General features: G+C 39.2%; 1 protein-coding gene across 18 annotated transcripts in view; it reads right to left on the reverse strand.

Moving 5' to 3' along the window:
- The window catches only part of SUGCT (succinyl-CoA:glutarate-CoA transferase), a 735,129-nt gene that overhangs the window by 239,650 nt on the left and 468,838 nt on the right, over nt 1-26,641 (reverse strand). The window lies entirely within an intron of this gene.

Consider the following 26,641-nt stretch of genomic DNA (forward strand, 5'->3'; position numbering starts at 1 on the left):
ACAGAGGAGGCAGTCATTAACTCTCATCACTAATTCTGAACAATAACTTTCCCTGGCCCCTTCTCAAATAAATTAACTTTATTCCCATCTCAGTTACTCACAGATGATATGACCTTGAGTAACATATTCTCCCTCTATAATGGCCTTCAAAATTGACCACCTCCTCCTGCCATTATCCAGCCCCCTATTCCTGCCACATAGGATTATTTGAGATCCACACACATTATTTTCATTGCTATATCCTAAAAGCCCTCTGCCTCTTGTCTGTGTGGCAAACTCAGAGTCTACTTTCAAGGCTTTCCTCAAAGCTCTTCATCTGAGAGTCTCCCCTGACCCTCTGACAACTCTCAGGGAGAGCATCTACCCTCACTCCTGGTTTATTGCTTACTCTGTGTGACAGATTCTTTCATGTCAAATGACTGGCTAAATTATTTAGATCTGACATGCCCTGAAGAGTAGTACACAGGTTTTTCTCTTTCTGGATAAATATATCATTTATTGTTTCAAACCACGTAAATTATGCTTAGTAAGTGTCGGCTGTATGTAGCTGTTTGAAAGATAGGAATGAACTGCACTGAAATACTCAAGAAGGAGCTCTGGATAGGCTAGGGTTCCTGCATTCTGTCCCAAGTTAACTCAGTCAGAACCTATGAGGAGGGACCTAAGAGTCTGGCAGGCATGATGGACAGCGAGATTTGGGAACCAGTGCTGTAAAACAAGGATGCTGAAACAGAGTAAATCCTATCACCTGAGGTCAGGAGTTTGAGACCAGCCTGGCCAACATGGTGAAACCCCATCTCTACCAAAAATACAAAAAATTAGCTGGGTGTGGTGGTGCATGCCTGTAGTCCCAGCTACTAGAGAGGCTGAGGCAGGACAATTGTTTGAACCTGGGAGGCAGAGGTTGCAGTGAGCTGAGATTGTGCCACTGCACTCCAGCCTGGGTGGCAGAGTGAGACTCCATCTAAAACACACACACACACACACACACCACAAAGAACAAAACACACACACCCCAAAACTGAGTAAATTCCAAAGCGTTGAATGCTATCCACTTTCAGAGATAATTAAAAACCTGAAAGGAGGAAGATTATTTTATCTTTTACACACACTTCATTTAAACTTGCATTTGTTGGTGTTAAGAAAAGAGAAGGATTCCATGTCAGGTGAGATCTTTCCATTCAAGATGGCGGGCATTCCTGAGTGTGCTCTCATCTGGCCAGAGGGCCTGATCCAGATGTCCCACCTGACAGGAACCCCCAATTTAAATGGCATACTCTGATTACTGAATCACAGCTACAAAACCAGTGGTTCTAAATGAGAATAGTGTAGATGTTTTGTGAGTATGGTTATTGAGGGAGACATTTGACAAATCACTGGATTGGTGCTAAATGATCCAACCACCTAGCATACCTATGATGAGCACCTTGCATTTCAATAAGCCTATTTAAACAACAAAACATTTACAGTAGTCCCCTTTATCCAAGGGGGATATGTCCCAAAACCCCAGTGGAAAGTTTAGTTTATTAAAATAGAACAATTATAACAATACACTGTAATAACAGACATGTGGATATGGTCTCTCTCTCTCTCAAAATATCTTATTGCATATCATATTTTCCAATTAGAGTTGATTTCAGTAACCAAAATTACACAAAGCAAAACTACAGATAAGGGAGGACCCTACTGCACAATAAATTTGGATATAAAACCACTCAATATAGTAAGCATTGATAACATGAAACCCGAAGTCCAAAAGGCAATAAACTGTTATATTCAAATAAATGCAGGCCACATGTTTCAATTTGAGGATGTCAATGCCATACTCAATTCCTGCCAGACACATTTAGAGAGCCCTCCTGCCATTTAGCCCTGGCAGAGTAGTTTCATGTCATGGTAAGGCAGAATAGTGTCTGGAGGCAGGGAACCTAAGGCTGTTTCACACTGACTTCCTAGAACTAAATTGAAAGGGAAACCCTAACTTTCCATGCCTAAGTAACAAAAGGACCAGAAGCTACTCCCTTTGCAAACCCCCACCTTTTCTGCAAGGCAGATGGGAAACTGAAAGTACCTCTGATTGGTTGCTTTTTGCAACCAATCAGATATTTGCATAGGAGTGTAACTTTGAAACTTCATTTCAGCCTGCTGTCTGCAACCAATCAGACTGATTGTGGGCCACCACTTCATTTACATGGGATGAACACCAAATGGCCAATAGGAAACCTCTAGCAGGTATTTGGACCCAAGAAGATTCTGTATCCACGGCCCTTGAATGGCTGCTCAGGACCACTCCCACACTGTGGGGCATACTTTCATTTTCAATACATCTCTGCTTTTGTTGCTTCATTCCTTCCTTGCTTTGTTTGTGCGTTTTGTCTAATTCTTTCTTCAAAACACCAAGAATCTGGACACCTTCCACCAGTAACAATGGGTCTTGACTCCACATCCTCTTCTTTGTCTACATGCCTTTCAATCTTCACCAAAAATAGGAGTGGGATAACAGGCCTCCCCTTGTTGGCACTTTGCAATACTTTTGCAATGCACATAACGATATAAGGAAAACTGGAAAAATAGAACATTTTCATCATATTGCCTTCCTTCAACTTGCAGTGTTGAAACTACTTGATGTTTTGAACAAATACTCAGTAAATATGCTGATATGAAAACTTTAACTAGACATGCACGGGGAAAAGAACTAGTATTTATTGAGCATCTTCCATGTGCCAAGCACTGAGCTAGAGAAGCAGGTATGATTGTGCATGTTATACAGAAATGGAAGCTCAGGAAAGATAAGCAACTTGGCATAGGACACACAATAAGACCCAGAACTAGGATTTGGACCCGTGTTTGTCTGACCCCAAGAACCCATTCCCCATAAGTTTTCTCATTATTGTTTATAAAAATGTTTACTTAGCATATTTCATTCTTTCCTGAATCCTGCAGAAAGCACACATTACCAGAAGAAAGTTGAAAATAGCTATACTCCTAAAATTCTATGAAAGTCTCTCTGGGCCGGGCGCAGTGGCTCACGCCTATAATCCCAGCACTTTGAGAGGCCGAGGCGGGTGGATCACGAGGTCAAGAGATCGAGACCATCCTGGCTAACACGGTGAAACTCTGCCTCTCCCAAAAATACAAAAAAAAATTACCCAGGTGTGGTGGTACATGCCTGTAGTCATAGCTGTTCAGGAGGCTGAAGCAGGAGAATCGCTTGAACCTTGGAGGCGGAGGTTGCAGTGAGCCAAGATCACACCACCGCACTCCAGCCTGGGCAACAGAGTGAGACTCCTTCTCGAAAAAAAAAAAAAGAAAGAAAAAAGAAAGAAAGTCTCTTTAAAGGCAGGAAAATAACACAGAGTCTGGGGGAAGCTTCCTGAGGAGACCAAGGAGTGCTGGAAGGTAGAATGGAACATTTAGATAAAGGAACGTCCTTTTGGCCACAAGGTGGTTGAATGCCCTGGTATGGTAGTTAAGAACAAGAAGGGTCTTTGCAGGGCCCATCAAAGGCTGTACTACTTTCTAATGCTGTGACTTTTGGGTAAATTGCTTAACTTTTACCATTAGTTAAAAGAAAATACAAATATGTACTTCACAGGGTGTGAATTTCAATTAAATAAAGAATGTGAAGTGCTTCGCACCATGCTTGATGCTGAGCAATTGCTTAATTTTTTAAAATCACTCTTAATAAATTGTTCATGGAAAAAGCAATCATTCACCTGTCCTGCACATGGGCCTTGACTGTTCTACAGTGAGGGTTTAAGTTAGCTTCTGATGGGGCTTGCTAATCAGCCTGCTTAAACCCCGCCAATCCGCTATACTGTGTTAATGTTGCAGGGGCTGGGGGGAATTCATCTTAATAAATTTATTTTAATAGTTTGCACCACAGTTTCTCCTGGAGAGAAAACTGTCTTCGTTTAGAAAAATACCCTAATGAGTTGCCTGGGGTAAAAGAGGTGAGGCTCAAGGAGGCATGGGTAAGAAGGAAGCAACAATCAAAGCCTCACTGAAGAAATGAAGAGGAATTTTGAACTGATGGATGGCAAGGAGAAAGAGAAAGAGGAGAAGGAAGAAGAGGAAGAGGAGGTGAGGGAGTGAGGGGGGCCCAACTTGGTAAGGCATAAGAATGCAGTCAAGAAGAACCTTCCAGTGGCAGAGTGGCTTCAGAATTTTTAAGAACATGGATCCTGATACGCTATTTAAATGTTTTGCTGGGATATAAACCCTCACCTATTGCCCTGCAAATCTTCACGAACAGTTCTCTGTGGGAGTGAAGTGGGGGTGAAGTGGGTTGTGTGTTAAGGAAAAAGGATTGAGTTCCACATCTAGGTCAGCATGGAGCACAGAGAAAAACGCAGCCGGAGGAGGTAAGAAGCAGTCAGGTCAAGAGTTCGCCAGGAAGAACTACCCATGAGAATAGGTCCAAGAATGTGCAGAAATCTGGGGGATGGCATTGGAACCTTTTAGGAGATATGAAATGGGGGATTGAGGCAATTTTATTTCAATCTCAAAGGACAGAGTGACCTCAGAGACAAGGATGACCTCAGCTAACATCTGAGTTACATTAGCATTTCCAATCAGGGGGGAAAGATAAGAATGCACTATGATAAGTGGGGTTGTAGCAGGCAGTCATTTTCAAAGTGTGTTTGTTTTTTACAGAGAAACTCTTCAAATGAAACATTACTTGGAAGTGCATTGTGAAAACAGATAAAAGAAGGTCTGCTCAGCTTGGCGTGTTTGTGGTGTGTGTGTGTGTGTGCGTGTGTATGTGTGTCTGCACAGAAACGTTTTAGAGAGACAGAGGAGGGAAGTCAGGGCCCTACCTACTTGATTTCCTCACTCTCGACTTTCCTCTTATCCAAAGAGCAGTTCTACTTGTGACAGGAGTCTAACCATCGCAGTTTAAAACCGCATATAGAGGTGCATTTGGCTATTTTTCAAAAAGGCAGCTTATCAGCACATCAGTTAATTAAGCACACAAGGTCTCACATCAGATTGCCTTCACTCATCCTGTGATTCTAGGAAAATTGCCTTAATGCTTTTTCATTCTTCATCTATTAATATATAGTAGGTATATAAGCATACACATCTTCACATGGTTATTGTGATGATTAAATATAAAATTACACGTTAAGTACTGTAAAAAGGACTAGCACAGAGTTAAAAATAAGTGTTAACTATTACTGTTACTTTAATATACCTCTTCCTTTTCATAGAAATAATAACATATAGATATGAGGTTATCAAACCATTTCCAGTTTGGCAATTACCTAAAAAAGGTCCTGGTGGAGAGAGAGGAGAGGATAGCCTAGAGCAAGAGGAAGATACTGGGGGAGGAGGCCTGAGGTGGGCGCTCTGTGTCAGCCCCATGTGGACTGGGAGGAGATGGAGGGAAGTGCCAGGGAAGGAACGTTCTCCTTCCAGGAAGAGTAACCAGTAAATCACTCCAAGCCAGAGACTGTCTGACATATGACACACAACAGAATTAGTCCATGACCTGTTTAACGCATGTCCATTTGATTGATTTACTATGAACCACATACTGACCCTTCTTGGTATTTTGACCCAAGAACACTTAATTAACATTAACAGAAATAAAGTGATTAAAATATCAAAACCCAGTATCCCAGAGAGACGGAATCTTGAGGCAGAAAGCAGAAGAAAATATTAGTAAGAAAGAAATATTTACAACTCTATTTCTTCGGCCTTGTTCTAAAATGAGGAATCAGCCATTATAAAAGCTCCTGACAAAACATAATTCTCTCCTATGCCATCCCAAAAAATTACTGATTACACACTGGGATGTGTGTGTGTGTGTGGTGTATGTGTGTGTATGACTGCATGTGCGTGCACATGTGTGTGATCATTCCTAAAACTTAAAAGGCAAGTTTAAGATTATTATCTGAGTAAATAATCTTCTAACAAAGTCCAAAAGCTAAAATAGTACATATTTTCTACAAAAAAATTCTTGGAATTGTATTGCCTTTAATAAAATTTATTAACTTAATAATTTTCTATAAAAGGAGATGTTAAAAAGAGGGAGTATAAAATGATTTGTGGAGGCTCATAAAACAATAAATTGTACTTGTAGAATGCAGAAAAATGAGAGAGAAATGCAGCTCTCCTATTTACAGTAGCCATGTGAAATTCAGGGCAGGGTCCAGTTCTGCACAATTCCCTGTTCCAAAGCAGTCTGGGTAATTTAGTATTGTGGGATAAATATTTACGGACAAAGTCTAAAATCCTGGGGATGACTGAAATAGAGTAGCATTGCTGATGTATTTTGGGAAAGAAAAGTAGGAACGTGTTTCTAAGACTTAGAAAAAACTATGGAGTCCCTGGCATGGAGAGATGGGCAAATGGAGAAAGAGAGTTAAAAGCCTGAGAGATAATGAAGTGTAGCCTTCCCTTGAGGAACCAAGGAGTGGTTCCATATGTCTTTATTGGCAGGGAGATTTCTAGAAAATCCTGTTATCAAGCATCAGAGAGTTTGGACAGAGATCAAATGAATCGCCCAAGGTCACACACTGTGTCAGAGCAGACCGAGAGTTAGAACTCATAGCCCTGAAGTTTCCAATCAATTGTTTGGCTCCCTAAACCACAAATGCTTGTCAAGGAAAAAGTCTCCCTACAGCTGAGGCAACACAGCTGCAGAATATTAGCCCAAGGTTTAAACCAGACGGGGTTTCATGGGATCACAGGCCCAGAACCTGTTTTGGGGGATGCATGTGGAAAGCTGAGGAGAGAGGGAAGAGAGGATGGTTGAGAAAATAGGGAGGCCTAATTAGATCTTCCCACTCCGACAGCTAGCCACCCTTCAAAGACACATACAGACACACACAGACACACACACACACAAACACACACACACATCCTATTAAATGTTATTGGCTGATAAAACTGAAAATACTGGTCTGAAACAAGTCATCATTTTAAGAGTAAGTCACCAGTGGGTGGGTATAGCAGTGTGCATATATGTGTGTGAATTTTAGCCAGAAATTAGTTTTCAGAAGATGAAAACAAAACAAAACAACCACAACAACAAACATGAGGGCAGTTAAGTCTCAGATCAATGAAAAAAGTACCTTCCACATTTTGGATGATCTTCGTATTGCTGACCGAGCAGCCTTGGGTTTGTAACTGTTTTGGGCATTACCACCAGTGAGAGCTTGATGAAAGCCGAGGTCCTCTCCCAGAAACTGCTTATGAACCCATACTCATAAATTTATCATCAAGTTTCACAAGTTCAAAGATCACCGTTAAGTCAAAGCCCAAGTATGGGAAGCCCTGTTGTAAGAAGTTTGAATGCTCAGATAAAGATGTGAAAGGCATTGATTGGCACACTGATTTCCAAAAACCTGCCCCAAGGGACACGTGTCTCATGAGCACATGGGACACCTGCTAAAAATACAAATAATCTGAAGATCTCTCACATCCAAATGAATCCAAATTTCTGGGGCTAGAGGGATGAGGCAGGTGCCACAGAAAGCAGTATTTTAACTAATGTCACCAGATGATTCTGATACACGGTCAGGTTTGAGACCTGCTGCTGTGGACAGCTGCCTAACGATGCTGTTAACCAGTTGGAGGCTTCCATAGGCTTTCCTCAAATGCCTGTGATAAAGGTAACAGAAGTTGGGGAAGGGTATGTAAGAATAATGATCATATTTTCCAATCTCAATTTGGGACCAAGAGCCTAACAATGGCAGAAATATTTGAAATCTGGCCTATCGTAAAAACTCAGGGACATATGGTCATTGTAGATATAAGATGAAAAATGTCTGAGAAATCATTGGTTTAAAGATAAGATAGCCAGATGGTCTGCATTAAGCCAGAAAGTTCCATCATTTGATTTCACATCCTGCATCCTTGATTTTCTCTTGCCTGTTACCTTCTCCTCAAGCTACTGAAACACCCCCTTCTTCCTTTTATCACCGAATTTCTCCAACTGCTCCATATGTCAGAAAACCTCACCAGAGCCCCTTCTGATCAGCCTCAGGGCTGATGTGCAGGCCGACACCAGCCTACTCTGTATTCCTTTGCTTTATAGCCAAAGGCTCGAGAGATTTAACCTATTCCTTCTCCTTAGGTAGCTACTTCAACCCACTCTTCCCTGGAGACTTTGTGCGTTCAAGCCTCAAGCCAGGGAATAAAAGGCAGCTCAGCATCTCAGCTCTAAGAATATCCACACTGGCTCATTTCCATCACTGATCATTACAAGGAGAGAGACAGGAGAAATGAAAATAACACACATAAGAAAGCTCCCCAGTGTTCAGGGGAGCAGTGCTCTTGCTGCAGTGTTCGCTGGGCTAGAATTGCTGACTTCCTTGTGTATCTTCAATTTCTCACTTCCCATTTATTCCTCAACCTGCTACAATAATAAATACAATACTAATAATACATATATGTATATACAAATATTTGTATTCTGTATGCAAGCAAATAAGCCTGTGATGATAGAAGGAATAAAAATGCAGGCTAAAAAATCATTGATGCTTACTTCTAGAACTGTTTTACTCACTAAGAAGAAACAAAAGGAAACAGGCAACAAAATGTAAAACATTCTCCTCACTCTGTTTATCATGGTGGTTTGCCTTCTGATAAATACGAAAAATAGATCTGAATTAAACCAAAGTAAGTTAAAACTCACCAAGACTATTTCCACCTAAAGATAGATGAAGTTTCCCCTAGTGTTTTGCACACTTGTTCCTCTTGCTATTCAGCTAACAGTGAGGAAAGCAGTCCTATAAATTAACACTTAACAATCTATTTGTGTTTGAAATGATAATTTTTATCAGTCTCATTATTATTACGGCCATTCACCAAATGCTAAGTACCATACTATGTTAAGAGTTATTGGCCGGGCGCGGTGGCTCACCCCTGTAATCCCAGCACTTTGGGAGGCTCAGGTGGATGGATCACCTGAGTTCAGGAGCTCAAGACCAGCCTGGCTAACATGGCAAAACCTCGTCTCTGCTAAAAATATGAACATTAGCTGGGCTCGGTGGCAGGCGCCTGTAATCCCAGCTACTCAGGAGGCTGAGGCAAGGAGAATCCCTTGAACCCAGCAGGCAGAGGTTGCAGTGAGCAGAGATCGCTGTTGCACTCCAGCCTAGGCAACAGAACGAGACTCTGTCTCAAAAAAAAAAAAAAAAAAAAAAAGATCCAAATTGAAAAATGAGTGATGTAGGTAGAGTACTAGCTTGCCTCTATTTTATAGAGATAGAAAATGAGGCTAAATATCTTGAGGTTAAATATCTTGAGCAAAGTAACATAAATTCAATGTGCTTGAACAAGTGCTGTGCTGGTAAATGTTTAACAGATGGCTCTTTGGGGTGATGGGAGAGGCCTGGTCTTTAGTATTTGCTGGTTCCAAGGTGTAAATACTCCCAACAAGCGGATCACAATTGTCAGGTAAGGTACATCCCTGACATCATGCACACCATGGCTTGAATATAGACCAGCTTAATTCTAAAAGGAGAATATTCCTTCACTGCCACATTCTTGAGAATGGAAGTATGAGTATGGAAATTGGACACTGGACATGTTTTCTTCCTGGCAGTATCAAACAATTTCTAACTATCAGCTATTTTCACTCATTGTAATGGTAAAATATAGAGGAAAGCCACTAAGTTATCCTGTTGCTGTGCGAAGTCAGAGTCACAGTGAAAACTCTTTGTAGATAACTTTGAAAGCTGAATTGAAAGTAATATGGCAAGGAAACATTATATAAAGTATGATAAGCCCACTAATGGAAACTATCAGCCCTCTTTTAACATGGGGCTGATATAACAAATGACATCACAAATGAATCTGAGGGGAGAAAAGTTTTAAATGGCTTTGCTGGGTTGAAAAAACTTTGAGATAAAAGATAGGAATTACTTTATGTGTATTCATAAAACTAAAGTGAATTTTATTCCTGTATCATATTTTAAAAGCTACATAATGAAAATATATTCTCCCACATATTAAAAAATCCCAAACAAAAATTGTAAAGCTGATGGAAAGGTCATGCATTATTAATATATAAAAACTTTCAAACAAAAAAATTCAATCATAAAATTGGCAGAAATTATTTGCTTCATTTAGATTTTAATATAAAAACTGTGAGTACTCTAGACGAAGGAAAAAAAACAACAAAATTAATAGATGTATACCATTTGGCAATGTAAAATAAAGAACATATTTTCCAATTATTTATCAGAAAATTTCTTTAGCCTTCATTTTAAATATACTGGCCTACTATAGGATGGAAGACAATAATACAAACATTAAAGAATTAATAAACAAGGAAGAAGTACTCATGACTAGTAATGTAGATGTTTCAATTATTTAATTAAAAATAGTTCTATTAAAATGGGATTGCAAGAGACCTGGTTATATTTCTGATGTAATGGGTTCTTACAGAAGCAGACATGCCCACGGGCCTTTGTAAATAATAGAATCTCATCTCTGAAAGAAAATATGGAAGGCATCATCTAGCCAAAGGGGAACTCCCATAGTATTCCCGGCCAGAGTGGGAGAGGAGGTAGAGGTAGGGAGTGTTGAATGTTAGAATGTGACTCAAAGACGGTGGGTTTTCAGCACATTTTAACACCGGATGTCTCTAATTAGGAGAGTGTCCATCTTTGTTCAACAGGATCCTCTATCTATAAGTTCAGACTTATAATTGTTTCCTAATTCTGTCTCCTAGAGGACAGAAATGACAGAAAGAAATTAAAATTTAGAAACAGAAAAATCAGATTTAAATTCTGAAGACATCACCATTAACAAGATTAGCTCAAATAATGTAGTATCTGAGCCTCAGTTTCTTCACCTGCAAAACAGTGATAAAATAGATACCGACAAAGATTATAAAAGTCAAATGAGATAATCATGTATAGTGCCTTATGAACTAAGTTTCTATACGAATAAATAATAAATCATGTGAACTCCAAAAATTACTTCTGACAGTCCCTAAATTATTTGAAAATAGCTAGCTAATGCCATCAAGGATCTTCGAAGAGGGAAAATTTCATATTCAACACGGAATGTATGAAGACAGGCTACTAGCCTGAATATCTCCTCTAAAGTTCCAGTTTGGTCATGATAACAAAGTTACTTGGTCATGTGCAACTCTAGGACAGTAGTATGCGTACCACTTTGATGCTGCTCATGGCTTCAGTAGAAGTCTGGTTAGGTTCTGACTTATTTTGGCAGTAAAGCTACAGCAATTCCTGTTGAGTGAGATGTGGACTGTGGGACAGTCAACTTTAGTTTCAAGATTCGTGTCCTGAGCAATGGGAAAGGTGGAGTTGCCATAAATAAAGATGCAGAAGACGGTGGGTAGAGCAAGACTAGCAGAAAAATTTGAGATGTTTACGAGACATACATGTAGAGATATCAAGTAGTACTCTAACAAAATAAGAATTGAGAGGATCAAAAAAGAAAGATAGTAATAAAGAATGTCAAAACCAACTTAAGAGTTCTTTGAAAATAATTCTCAGAACATTAGCTGTGTAACAGGTCTAGAAAACAATCACTCAAAATTCAAAAAGCCTCCAAGAATGTCTTCTAGAGAAAGAATGAAATGGATATACATAATGACTAAGCAACAGGATTATAGTGAAGTAAAAATACTTTTTTCTCTCAATTATGTAGAAGGCAATTAAAACAAAAAAGAAAAATAGTATTTCAGAGTTGATGACATATGAAAAAACTGAAGGAAGACATGATGTTGAACAATCAGTACAATGTAAGAAAAAACAATCTCTTTAGCTTTTTTATGAGTAGCACAAGGGTTATGTCACCAAAAGCTTTGAGAAAAAATTATAGTCACAGCTCTCCATTGGAAAAAAAAGTATGTAGTTATTGGTTTTCAGTGTTTAGAATCAATTTACAGACAAAATCTGAAAGTTATGGAATTTCTAAGACATTTTAAGTCTTCCCAGATTTTAGAATTTCACTTTTTAATCCCAGTAAGTTATTTCTATAATGGCATTCATAAAAGTTAAGTGCCTTTTTTCCAAGTAGCTAAATTTCTTTTCTCCTAGAAGAGCAAGTCAATGAGTAACACACACATACACACACACACACACACATAAATCTAACCAGTTGAATCAGAATTTTACTGGACATCTGAGCTCTTGTACTGTGAGTCAAAGTTCTTCTTCAAAAATATGTCAAAAGGAGACATTTCATCAGTACACTTCAGATGGCATAAAAGTATAAAGCTTCAAGCTTGACAGAAACTTTGGAGGAGATCTTATTCAAAGCCTAGGACTGGATGACCTCTCAAAGCTTTTATCTAACCTTGATCATCTAAAAGTATTCATTAAGCCCCTTATGACAAAGGTTTTGAGCTAGACATTAAAATAGTGTTCATCCATTTTTCAAAGACATAATTCCAGTCTTTAGTATTGATTTCTTCAAAATAGTGGGAAATAGAGGCAAATGTCTTTGGATTTTTTTTCAAATATTAAACAAGAAGAAAAAGATTAACAAATAAAGTGTAGGTTTAAAAAAAAAGACAAAACTTATTTGCCTTGTGGCATAGTATGAAAAAAGTCATCATTATGCCTGACCTTTAATCCACTAAAAACCACCTTTTCAAATTTGAAATGGAAAAATTTATTGGATATCTGGGTTTTACATGCAAATGGGAAAATATAGACTTTTCCAGGACAACCAACGTTAATCAAATAGAAGATGCTGTTAAATGTGTTGTCTCCAGGACCCCACCATTCAGACCAAAATGCTACTTGAGGCCTCCACTCCCCTCGGAGGGCAAGGTGGGAAGGGGACTGAACTCCAGTTCTATTGAAGACTGTTCCCCAACAGGACTTCTCCCTGAGCGAGGGACAATAGTCCTTATGGCCACCTTCAGAGTCTATCCCTGTTTCACTCATTCCATGGTCCCACAATCCACCATGCACTTCAAGTGGACTACTTACTCCCCAAAATAGTTTTCTTTGTCTCTGAGGATAACTAGGTTTGCATTCCTATTGCATCATTTACTAGCATATGGATCCTGGGCAAACCACTTTAGCTTTATTTTGCTTTGATTTTCTCATGTATAAAACTAATTTAATGTTGGGCGTGGTGGCTCATGCCTGTAATCCCAGCACTTTGGGAGGCTGAGGCGGGTAGATCACTTGTGGTCAGCCTGGCCAACGTGGCAAAACCCTGTCTCTACTAAAAACACAAAAATTAGTTGGGCGTTGTGGTTCACAACTGCAATCCCAGCTACTTGGGAGGCTCAGGCACGAGAATGGCTGGAGCCCAGGAGGTGGAGGTTGCAGTGAGCCAAGATCACACCACTAAACTCCAGCCTGGGCCACAGAGTAAGACTCTATCTCGAAAAGAAAAAAAAAACTACTTTAACATACCTAGTTCCTGGTTTCTTAAAAGAATAAAGAAGAAAACACATATAAATATATTGTGAAGCATATGGCACATAATAGTCATTCAATAATTATTAACCACATTCTCCAGTCATATATTTATGCTATTTTTCACATTAGGTAGTGATCCTGAAATAAAAAATATAGAGACCTCTGAGGGAAAAGAAACAGGAGATGTTTCCAAGAGATAAATGCATTAATTAAACCCTAATATTATTAAACATATTAAATGGTATAGGTGTCTTTCAAAATGGAGAGCAAACTCTTCGTAATCACTTGCTTTACTTTCCATGCAGTGAAGGGGGCACATAAGAATCCATGGCACACACAACGAGGAGGATGAAGCAGAAGAAGGTGGGAAGCCCCATTTCTTAAAATTAAAGCTTATACTTGGACTTATGATTATACATAGAAAGCCGAAAATTTTATTTGCTCCTAAATGATCCTTGCGTGTTCGCTAAACAATTGAATAACCACAGTATACCATGGAACCCACAATTCCATGCCTGAAAGAACCTAGGAGGTCATGTATTCTGCCCAACTTCTCCACTGAACAGCAGATGAGCTCAGGCAGAAAAAGTCCATTCTACAGCGATGTGTTGGGTACCCATTCTGTAAGAGGCATGGTGATCTGTATTTAACAAGGACACCAAGGCCTTCTGACTTTCTGCTCAGGATCCTTCTAGGTTCCTATCTTGATAGCAAAAAATAAATTTTTTTCTCACTTGAGAATTAAAGGGCATGAATCAACATAACACCACAATAAATAATTTTATTTACTGGGATTGAGAGGTTCTGGAAAAATGGTTTTCTGGGTAGGTGGGAATGTCCAGAAAACATTTTTGTTAAAATCTGTGTTAAAAAAAAATGCTTGTTAATCTATATTTATTGTATTGCGACATTTGTTTAAAGAAAAAAAATCTTTGAAAACTGAGGAGCTTGTAGTTCCCTGGGTGATCTTTCATCAATCTGACTATAGATGGAATCTGTATGTTATTAGATTAAATTTGTGCTGGATTCGGCATTCCATATAGAATTAGCAGTGTGTTTGTAAATAAATTCTTTTTAAATTTTTATCATTTTCTTTTTTTCTTTCTTTTTTTTTTCTTTTGAGATGGAGTTTTGGTTTTGTTGCCCAGGCTGGAGTGCAATGGCGTTATCTTGACTTACTGCAACCTCTGCCTCCCAAGTTCAAGCGATTCTCTCACCTCAGCCTCCCAAGTAGCTGGGATTATAGGCACCCACCACCACACCCGGCTATTTTTTGTATTTTTAGTAGAGATGGGGTTTTACCATGTTAAGCCTGGTCTCAAACTCCTTACCTCAGGTGATCCACCCACATTGGCCTCCCAAAGTGCTGGGATTACAGGCATGAGCCACATTGTCCTTATTTTATAGGTAAAGAAACCGAGACACAGACAGGTTAAAGAAGTTACCCAGGGTCACACAGCCATTGAGTAGTACGGCCTTTATCATTTTCCTCTTTATTTTCAACATAGGAAAAAAACACTTTACTAAGTTCTGATTTCAACAATTTTGTGTTTGTTTTTAATAAACTGTGGTATGGCCTCATTTAATCTTTAAAAAATAATAACAGCACAACTACCATTAAGCTGGTGCACCTTTCCCTATTTCCATCTATAGCAATGACTGCCGCATAAACTAACATTTCCCAAAGGATGGCCCTCTGACACTGACTTTGTGAGATGCTGCAAGAAATAAAGATGTCAACATACGATTGTCTCCTCTTGGAGACAGACACCTACATTGGATTAGTAAAGGATCCTCAAAGTCCAGCAGAAAAGAAGACTGCTTACATTGTATGTGCTGGGGTTCCCAAACTAACATAAAGCAGTACATATCTTTAGCAGAGCATGTATTAACATCCTCTGACTTGCCTTATACAGAACAGACTGGGGAAGTTGGCTATAGACACACAGGAATACGCCCTCTTCTCGAATGCAGAATTCAACAAAATTTAGGGAAAGCAAGAAAAATGAAGAAATATTCTTCAAAGTCAATTGGATAATGAAGTAGTTAAAAAAAAAACAGCCTTGGGGTTGTTTATGATTTTTGGCTTATCTTTTACCCCGACCTCAGGGTAATTCCCTGAATTAAACGGTAGGCTTTCAGAGAGTGGAGACTAAAAACCATAGACATACGAATTAGCACAGATATGACATTCAAAACATGACAGAAATAACTTGAAAATAAAATTCAAACTGTAACCCATAGCATGCACTACTACGTAGTTAGAAATACTGGGTGCAGGCCGGGCACGGTGGCTCACGCCTGTAATCACAGCACTTTGGGAGGCCGAGGAGGGTAGATCAACCCGACCAACATGGAGACCAGCCTGACCAACATGGAGAAACTCTGTCTCTACTAAAAATACAAAATTAGCCGGACATGGTGGCAGGTGCCTGTAATCCCAGCTACTTGGGAGGCTGGGGCAGGAGAATCACTTGACCCCGGGAGGCAGAGGTTGCGGTGAGCTGAGATTGTGCCATTGCACTCCAGCCTGGGTGACAGAGCGAGACTCCGTCTCAAAAAAAAAAAAAAAAAAAAAAAAAATTGGGTGCAAGATAAGACTGGGAAGGAAGAGCAAATGCGTGTGTCAGCTGTTCCAAGAAGACTACACCATTGAACTCATCTTTCCAGAATAAAAGAATCCTGATGAGGAAAACATAATGTCAAGAAGCGATTGCCCATGCTCTTTATCTCTCTCTCTCCTCCACCTATCCCAGTTGGGGAAAACAAAGTCATGGTGGAGCTAAGTGAAGTCTAACTCCACACATAATCAGAGAATAAACTGTCTAAACACAGTTTCTGAGTGCCCAAAACAAATGTGGCCATGCAGATCATTAGGGCATCTTCACTTAGTGCCCCTTTTAGCGACTCCAGCTGTGAAAGCAGCCTCATGGTGACTGCCCCCACCAAAACCCTGCTATGACAGCCCCACAGTCTTTCGAAGTAAGAGGCTTCACACATACAGACTCTCAGGGGAAGTCTGGCATATAAGAGTATCGTTGAATTTGGCTCCAAGGATTTTTTTTTTTTTTAGATGGAGTCTTGCTTCATCGTCCAGGCTGGAGTGCAGTGACATGATGTCGGCTCACTGCAACCTCCGCCTCCTGGGTTCAAGCGATTCTCCTGCCTCAGTCTCCCTAGTAACTGGGATTACGGGCATCCCCCACCATGCCCAGCTAATTTTTGTATTTTTAGTAGAGACGGGGTTTCACCGTGTTGGCCAGGCTGTTCTCGAACTCCTAACCTTAAGCGATCCACCAGCCTCGGCCTCCCAAAGTGCTGGGATTACAGGCATGAGCCACCGCATCTGGTGGCTCCAAGGATTTAAGCAGTAACTTTAAAATTGAAAATATATTTAAGAAATGCAAATACAATTCTAATAATCATGTTAGCTAATCTTATTTGAATGTTACCATATGCCAGACACTGTACTAAGTTTTGCAGGTTTTTCTCATTTAATCTTCATAGCTACCCTGTGAGATACAAGCTGTAATTATTCCCATTATACAGATGAGAAAAACAAGGCACAGAGAGTTGAGGTAAATTTCCCAAGGTTGCACAGCTATCAAGGAAGGAGGGTGATGCTATTCCAGTCTAGGAAGGCTGACTCCAGACCCTGTCCTCTTAATCTTGAGACCATGCTGCTTCTTGTAAGCTAAACAAAAGCTTTGTTTTGCCAAAATAAACAAAGACAAGGTCCTGATATTTCTTGTTTGTGTGGTGGCTGGGTGTGAGCTTTAGAGGGCAAGTGTCCGAGTTCAAAGCTTTGCTCTGTCCCTAAGTGGGTAAGAGCCTGCAAGCAAGTATTCAACCTCACTAAAGTCTCAGCCTCCCCAGCTGTAACATATGGATCATAATGATTAGCATTCCAGGGCACTTATTATGAGCCACACATTCCAGAGCACTTTGCATAGATGAACATATTTAATTATCACAACAACCTATGAAGAAGAGACTGTTATCTAATATTACCTAAATAATAGTAGGGATTAAAGGTTCTCACAGACATAAAGAACTTTGAAAAATGGCCTATCCATAAATGCTAGCCACAAGAGACATCATGAACATACACATACACTGCATAACACATTATGAGGATCATTATTGTAATTTAAGAATGTTGTTACTAATCAGTGATCTGTTGTAAAAAATGGGGGAGGAAATCGTAGTTTTTAAGTGCTTTAATGAGACATAAATTTATAAAATATTAACAATAAAAAATGACTAGAAGGCAGCTCTGTGATAGTGGTTACAGCAGCAGCTGTGCATACAGGCTGCACAGATCATATCAGCTGTGCTACTCAATGGCTGTGTGACCCTGGATAACTTCTTTAACCTGTCTGTGTCTCAGTTTCTTTAACTATAAAATGAGGATAATAAAAATGCCTGCCTTAATAGGATTATAAAATGGAGATAATAAGAACTTTTGACTCACAGGATAAAGAGTTTTAAGTGAGCTAATATATGTAATGTACTTTGAAGAAAGCTTGGCAGATACCCAAAAAGAGTTAGCTATTATTAGGAGTACTATTGTTACTACTACCACTACTATGCAATTTTACTACCTAACTCAGTGTATCTTGTGAGAGAATTATTGCCCCAAGAGAACGAATGGGGCACATGGTGTAGAGATCACATTTGATTTAAAATAAAAGCAACACTCCACATGAAGATCCAGTAACCCTATTTCCTGAAGTTTGTGAAAGGACATTCAGTCATTCGGTATGTTTTGTTTCTCTTTCAATCATGCCCTACCATTAATAATCTAAAATGGAGAACTTCCTAGGGTATTATTTTAAATGAGTCATTACTAACCATTATGATACAGCCTGAAAATACAAACAGCACTTCAAAGAAAATGGAATTTGCTAATAAATTATGATAATTCATTTTACTTTACACAGGGAATGACTGATTGTTTACAGATTCATAGCCTAATAGCTCTTTCGTTTTCAGTGTTGGAAAATGAAATATACCTCAAAGCATATGGTTATTCTGGAGACATATTACTAAATCTGATGCACCCTGACTAAAAAACCATATGAGTGAACCAGGAAATGTACAGCGAATGTACAAGAAGGTACCGTCAACAATGGGCAGACAAGGCCTGGAATCAGAACCAAGCACACTCAGGGGAAATGTCTAAAATGCATGCCTTTCCCCTAATTCCACTTCCTTACCCAGCCTCCCCAGACGTCGGTTCTGGATCAGAGGAGGAGTGCTGATCCAGATAGAAATTCTGACACACACTCAGTTGCTTTGAGAATTACCGTAATTAATCTTAAACTGACATGAGGCAAGACCGAAGTTCATGATGGAATTCGAAGTCTTAAACACAACTAAATCCCCTTGGCCTAAAGTGGAGCCACACATAATAAGCTGTTAAAAATCAGGATTATTGTTCAAATCAGCACTGGGATTCCAAGGACAGTCCAGAATCACTAGGATTTGCTGGTTTCTTCTCAGAACACCCCATTTCTAAACACTCAATTTTGGCTTTGCCAAAACAAATGCAGTTTCCAAGGGGGAGCAGATGAGGTGTAAGATGAACCATTACGCGTTACAAGTCGAATGTCTGAATCATTTGAGAACTAGCTCTCTTCTAGCAAAATGTTTTCCTAGAATTTTTTCCTGACTTATGTATTATATTAATGCTCTTCCCTACTCAACAAATTTTATCACTCAATAATAGACACAAAATAAAAGACACACCACAAAAATCAGGACCAAGAAAAATAAGACCCAAGCTAAAAAATATATCACAAAGTTAATATAATTGGGCCACAGATTCTGTTTTAAGCTTCCTGGTAGTCAAAGCAAGAAGAGAAAAGGTTTGCAAGAATTAAGTTAAAGGGATTGCAGATAGAGACCCAGATGTAAATGATTATTCAAAAATTACATGTATAAATATTTCGTTAATGTGGGTCTACTTAAGACTCACATGTGGATGCTACATGAAGGTTTTCCTTCACACATCCCTTCCAGAGCAATGGCTGCTGCCCTTTCCCTTAGGCCCCAAGCCACTCCAGGAGGAGGGGTGTTCTGCAGACGAGATAATACTTCAGTTTTTAAAATATGGTCAGTGTTTCCATTTTAAACCAAAAGAAATAATTGTTATTATTATTATTTTATGAATAAGCTTTGTGATTTGGGAACCTCACACGGTACCTATAATACCAAGTGCTCAATAAATGTTAACTAATTGAATTGAGCTTTGTGGCTATAGCTTGAACACTTACATTGCTCTACTCAATTATAAAGGAAACTTTTAAAGTAATGGCCTATAATGCATTCTGATTTGGCTTAAAAAAAATCAAAAAACAAAAACACTTAGCGTTTTGAAATGTGGACTTATCAAGAACTCAGAAAGAGATCATTTGTTACTCCAATGCGTTATGCAAAGCAAAAGGTCAGTAAACATGTGCTGGATCGGATTCGGCCCAATTCTTCAGGTATTAGCTATATAGTCACAATCCATTTGTTGTTTTGCTGTTATTTTTTTAAGAGTTTTCAGTGCAATTTTGAAGTACCGATAAATAAACAAAAGTTAAGAAACAGTGTGTGAAAGAATAAAGTGATAATCATATTTCTTTTTCTTTTTTTTTTTTTTTTTTGAGATGGAGTCTCGCTCTGTTGCCCAGGTGCGATCTGCTTACTGCAAGCTCCGCCTCCCAGGTTCACGCCATTCTCCTGCCTCAGTCTCCCAAGTAGCTGGGACTTCAGGTGCCCGCCACCGCGCCTGGCTAATTTTTTTGTATTTTTAGTAGAGATGGGGTTTCACTGTGTTAGCCAGGATGGTCTCGATCTCCTGACCTCGTGATCTGCCTGCCTCAGCCTCCCAAAGTGCTGGGATAATCATATTTCTATTGTAAGAAAGAATGGAAAGAACTTACCATGCAGTGAGAAGCTACCCTGCATCCATCCTGGTCTCTAGTACTTACACGAACCTAAGTTAATCTTCACAATAATCTGATCATGTACACTCTACCATTATCATTGTTTCACAGATAAGGATACTAGGGCTCAAAGAGGTTAAATAATGTGCTCGAGATCACAGATACATACAGCAAGAGAATGGGAGTCCGTTTATATGTAATTGCAAAGCTCATGTTATTCCTAGCATACCTTGAAAGAACATTCACATAGCAGAATACAGGATACTAGGCCCATTTTTCTAAATGAGGAAACCAAAAAAATATCAGAAAGACAAACTGGCATTGTAGTGTATGCTAGAGACAGAACTACAACTCGGAGCTTTTCTACCAATCAGAGTTGGTTTGCTCTGAAAAGTGTCATTGACAGAGTGTCTGTGATATTCTGAAGACAGAGTTTAAGTTAATAAATAACAACAATGTGTTTTCCCTCTTTTCTTTTTACCATTTTTGGCACATTGGTAAAATAAACTTTGTAAGCTTATTTGTGAATTCAACTATTGTACTAAAGTACAAAAGGACATAATTGAGATAAACTAAAAAATATAATAAATGGACTAAAAACACACCATTTTCACAAGGGAAACCACTATTTTCTAGGCTGCATTCCCTAGAGCTAGAGAATATACTTCTAATGAGCTTTGAGTAATCCCATAAATTGAAAACCTAACCTTGTAATGCCTGATAGTAATCTAAACTACTTAGCTATGTTTTGTATTATACCACAAAACAGTGGTTTGTTCATGAAATGTAACAAAATATCATGTGTTACTCATACTTTGGCCTTAGGCTTACATGTGTTGAAACCATAATCCCCAATGTATTTCAGAGTATGTTTGGACAACCAAAGTTACCTTATGAAAATGACCCAAAAGGAAAATCCTATTCCATTAAAAACACAAATTGCTAAGAGTTAAATGTTTAAGTATTGCCTAGAGTGTATAAGGAAGATTTAAAATATAGTGTTCATTTTTCCCACTTAAAAGAATGAAAAAGGTACATTCAGGAACCATGCAGGAAAGTTGTAAATTAGCTATATCCCGATCTACTTCATGTATGTTGCATTACGTAATGTGGAAGAAACGAGATACTACATCCCAACAAAAGGCTGTTTGATACCAAGAGCTTCAGATTCAGAGAGAAAGGGGGCTACCTTGGTTCTAAATTAGGAAGACGTTTCAGGGTAACGCAGAATATCAGAAACTAATCATAGAACTCACAGGTTGAAGATCCTTAAGTCAAAATACCTGAAGCCCATCTTGGAAATATTCATGGACATTATTGAGGCCATAAATTCTCCATAGACAGGGCTATGGTAGTTAAGAACGTGAGCAGCAGTATCAGGTAGAAACATGTCTAAAACCCAGTTCTGTAATTCACTAGGTCTATGGCCTTAGGAAAAGCACTTCACCTCTCTGGGTCTTAATTTCCTCATTTCTAAAATGGATACTTTTCTCCCAGAGTTGTGAGGATTAAATGAGATGGTGTATGCAACATACTTAGTAAATTTCCTGGCACCTAGTATGCACCCAACAAGTCTTAGCTACAATTATTATTGTCACTATTATTGTTTTATGAATAATCTTTGTGATTTGGGGACTTAACATGGTAACTATGATAAAAGAGCTCAATACATGTTTACTAATTGAACTGAGCTCTGTGGCTAAAAGCTTGAACACTTACATTGCTCTACTTAATTATAAAGGAAACTTTTAAAGTAACATCATCCAAATTCTGGGAAACACTGGGTTGGCCATCAAATAAGACTGGGAAATGCTAGGTTCCTGCAGAACTTCTCAGAGTCTTCAATGTCACGATGTGAATTATAAAACTCAGCCAGATGTGATGGCTCACACCTGTAATCCCAGCACTTGGGAGGCCTAGGTGAGAGAAGCACTTAAGCCCAGGAGTTTGAGACCAGCCTGGGCAATATGGTGAGACCCTGTCTCTACAAAAAAATTTAAAAATTAGCTGACTGTAGTGGTGCATTCCTGTAGTTCCAGCTACTTGGGGGGCTGAGGTGGGAGGATAACTTGAGCCCAGAGGTTGAGGCTGTAGTGAGCTATAATTGTATCACTGCACTCCAGCCTGACTGACAAAGTGACACTCTGTCTCAAAAAAAAAAAAAAAAAATCTCCAGAAAAAGCATACAATAAAGCCTTCAGTGTTTCTCAAATTTATTGCACAGATTCCTCACCTGGAAAACAATTTTACAACATGATCTCTACATTCCTCCCTCCTAATTAAAAGGTTAGAATATCAAGCATTTTTCCGATCAAATTATGCATATGAATACATAAAAAGGATGATTCTTCTTCGAAAGCAAAACAAATTAGATCTTTCTGCATTTTCCCTTTCCAAGGCCCACCCAAAAAGAACTTAATCTCTGATGCTCCATCATGTATATAACTTAATCCTTTAACTTAAATAGATCAAGTTCATCTAGAGTTTATTTTTAAGTCATTTCTGATTTAATATGGCTTTTTAAAAGCTTACGTTGGTTGACATTAAATCCTAGATGTTAACGCTGACAGGTTCCTTGATAAAGACTTGATCATGTAAGAGTAAAACATTTTTTGAAAAACTTACTTTTCAGTAGGTTTCTTATTAAGACAAAATGTTACCCAAATCCAAATCCCCAACAATGTTTAATGTGGTAAAAGCAGTTAATATAACTGTCACTTTAATCTCCTAAGTAAAAGGGAAGCAGGAAACAAGGAAAGGCTCCATTTGCCTCTATCCCCGTATATTCCACACAAAGACGCTTCCTGGATGCTCTAGGATCCCAAATCTCACCCTTTTGCATTTTCTCTCTCTGAGCTGAAGACTCTGTTTCCATCTGTGTAGTGGGTATCCTCACACTTGGTCGCTTCAGTTTCCACATGCCCAAAGTGAAACTCACGACTGCAGCACCAAACCTTTCTCAGCTCATCCTGTTATCAGTGTCAGCCACACTTTCAGTCTTCCTCAATGCTTCCTTCTTCGTCATCCTCCACCTTCAATCAACTTTCTGCCTCTTAGAAAGCTTTCCCGTTAATCCTTTCTCCAGGAGCCCCACTCTCTTTGCCCTTCTTCTTTTGTCTTTTCTGCTCCAACAGAAGGTAGACAGCTTCCTGTTGCTATTTTTTACATTCCTCTACCCTCTATCCATCCACTATCTTCCTGAGAGATGTTTCCAAAATGAAAAGCAGTCCTCACACTCTCCTAGTGACAGTCGTTCAACGACTTGCCTTCTCCGACTGAATACGATGCAATCTGCTCAGCATGCTAGACAAGGCACTGCACAAACTGATTGTAACCTACCACTCTAGCCCACCTCTCACCAGGCTCCACTCCTTGGACTCCAGCCTCTCAAAAGGCCCTGTGAGACACACACACACCATTTCTTCTACCAACTACTATCTGCCACGCCCAAACTTGTCTTACTGGCAAACATACAAATATCTTTCAAACATACAAATAACCTTTAATACTTACCTCTCGCCAGCCTGCAAAGCAGATCCTAACTCCTACCCCTTCATAGTGTTGTTATTCCCATCTCTGTGTTTCCCTCGCAATTAATATCTTCCTTTATTAGTGTGCTTTTTAAGTTCTCCTCTGGACGGAGTTTCTCAAGATTGTAAGTATTCTCTTTTCTCCTCCATTTCTGACTGCTCTCTACAGCCCTACACAATGGCAGGTACATAGTGGGTGCCCATTCATGTCTGTTCAGTGACTGAAAAATAAATGAATGAATCAAATCCAAATAGATTTTAAGGCTTTGATTTTAGAAAGAGCTATGTTAAATGTAAGGAAAGCCACACAAATATGCCAAATCTTGTATTCTCAAAAAAAAAACACGGAATATCTTGAGTGGAAAGAGTGAGTTACTAGGTAATTCTTTGTGTGGGTCCATTTGTGTCTGTGAACATAAAGACGTACACTTTGGTGTGTCGTGCCACTGAACTGAATGTCATCAGAGCAAATGTAAAGCCCCATTCCACAATGAAAGGAAATCGGTGGCTCTGAAGTTGATTGGAGTAGAACGTAAAGTAAGTTATCATTTGTTTCTCTGACTTAAAATTTCCCCAAATAACTCAAGGCTGTATTTCCATGGCCATCGTCTTATGCTGGTAGAGCATCACTCCTGAGAGGAAAATCTGCCCCCGTGTTAGCAAAAGCTTGATATTCATTAGGCCAGGCGCTGAGAGGCGGACGCGTGTGCTGCTCTGCCCAGCAGAGGGCGCACAGCCCCCAATACCGTGCAACGCCGGCCAACAAAGCGGGCTGGCGGGACTGGGTGAAGTTGTTCAACAAACCCAAGCCTTTGAATCCGGGTCAGCGTGCTAACCTCCTGTCCTTGCCTGCTCCTTGGCATTCTGTTCTGTTCTTCCCACTCACAATGAGGTGTTAGTGAACCTCAAGCTCTCAGGCAAACCCGTTTGGGAGCAAATAGGGAGACGGCAAAGGTGAGGCTCTTCACTCAGGAGTGCGATGATTTCTTGGAAAAGGAAGCTTTAACTCACTCCTACTTGGCCTTACAGCGACAGAAAGCACCCTAAACTGGCTGTAGCCTACATTCTAATTCTTTCCTTCTGTAAGTGAATAAGGGACGATCAAGGTGGGGGGTTTCAATAGGCCCCTGTCCCCAAACTGAATGAAAATGACTTTCTACTCTTACTGATTTGGTTTAGATATCTTAGGCATCGGAAGTGTAACGTTAAGATCACTAGTCTATTAAAAGGCTCAATGGCATAAAGTCCTTCACCTAAATACATTATTTATACTTAATGAGCTTGTAGAAGAGGAGAGAAAACATGACATCCTCTCACATTCTAAAAACAGATGCTTCTGTTGATCAATGTAAGAGGAAGGGCCAGTGATCTAGAAAGAAAAAATTAAAAATATAAAATAAACCAAGCAGATTCATGTAACATTCAAGGAAACCTACAAGTTCCCACGCTTTTTCTGAGAAAAGCAAGGGACCATCATAGGCCTTGCAGGGAGATTGCTTGTCTGCTCTGTTAATCATGAAACTTGTTAAGAGGGAGGAGATAGCAAGGGCCTCGGGCGAACACTCAGAAAGATGTCACAAAATACTTTTTTTCTTCCTTCAAAATATGCCTCAAGCACAGAAACGAGAAGCCTGCCCGGAATTTTACCCCCACATTGAGGAACCTCCCCCACTCCTATGCAAAGGTCTAGAAGCAGGAGGGAACATGGTTACTGAAAAATGGTGGCCACCTCAGGATGGGCTAAAGAACAAAGTGGGGACTGGAGATAATGAAAGATGAAGGTTAGTGTAACTCACTGTAAATAGCGCTAAGGATATTATCTATATCTTAAACTCACGAGAAGCCACTGAGGAATTTTAAACAGGGGAATGACATGAGCAGATTTGCATGTTGGGAAGATCATTCTAGAAATAGAAAATAGTGGGGCAAGTTATGCATATCAAACATGAAATGTCAAATTAAATTTCATGCTTACTAATTATGATAGGGCATGGCAAGATCATTAGCTTATTTTTGAAAAGCAGGACATACCAAATAAGAAGGGGAATTTTTCTCATTTCTAGTCCACTTGACTTACACCCTAAACCCAGGGCCTCATGCCTCGAACAATGCTAACGGCTACTATTCATGCAGACCACAAGGCTGAGAACCATCTAAATCCAGAATAAAATCTCAAGTGGTTTGAGATTTTATCACTACTATCCTACTTTCAAATCATAAAACTATTATTCATTATACAGGAACTTAATTACATAAAAAACTTATGGAACAGCTACTATATTTAATCCATTGTACTAGACTCTTTTGAGAACTCTGAGATCAATAAGATGTAATCTTTGTCTTTAGAAATTCAGAGACTACTTCAAATCAAGTAGAGGAAATCACTTGTTTTTTATTTGGTTTATGGGTAACCTTGGGCACACAAGAATACCAATGAAAGCACTTTCGCTATCATTATGCATTTGTAATACATATTCCTATGTATCTAAACCCTTTTAGTCTCTAACATCCAATTATTCAAGCGTAAATACAGAGTCTGAACTTTGGAAAATCAAATTTAAATCAACATATTTTCTATACTCTCAGGTTGCATTTCTTTGAAAAATAGAGGTTAGATATTCTTAAAAACACATGAGCACCAACTAGAGGATAACTGTTAAGTGAAGAATATATTTAATTCATCCTAGAATTTAAGTTCCCTAGAAGTTCACATGAGAGTTCTGTTCCCTTCAGTCCTATTTATGCTCAGAATTACTATGCCAGCTCCTTGTTCCAACATCCCATCACTATTGCAGTTCTGAAAAGC

Source organism: Pongo abelii, chromosome 6 (genome assembly GCF_028885655.2).
Source record: "Pongo abelii isolate AG06213 chromosome 6, NHGRI_mPonAbe1-v2.0_pri, whole genome shotgun sequence".
Classification (NCBI taxonomy): domain Eukaryota; kingdom Metazoa; phylum Chordata; class Mammalia; order Primates; family Hominidae; genus Pongo; species Pongo abelii.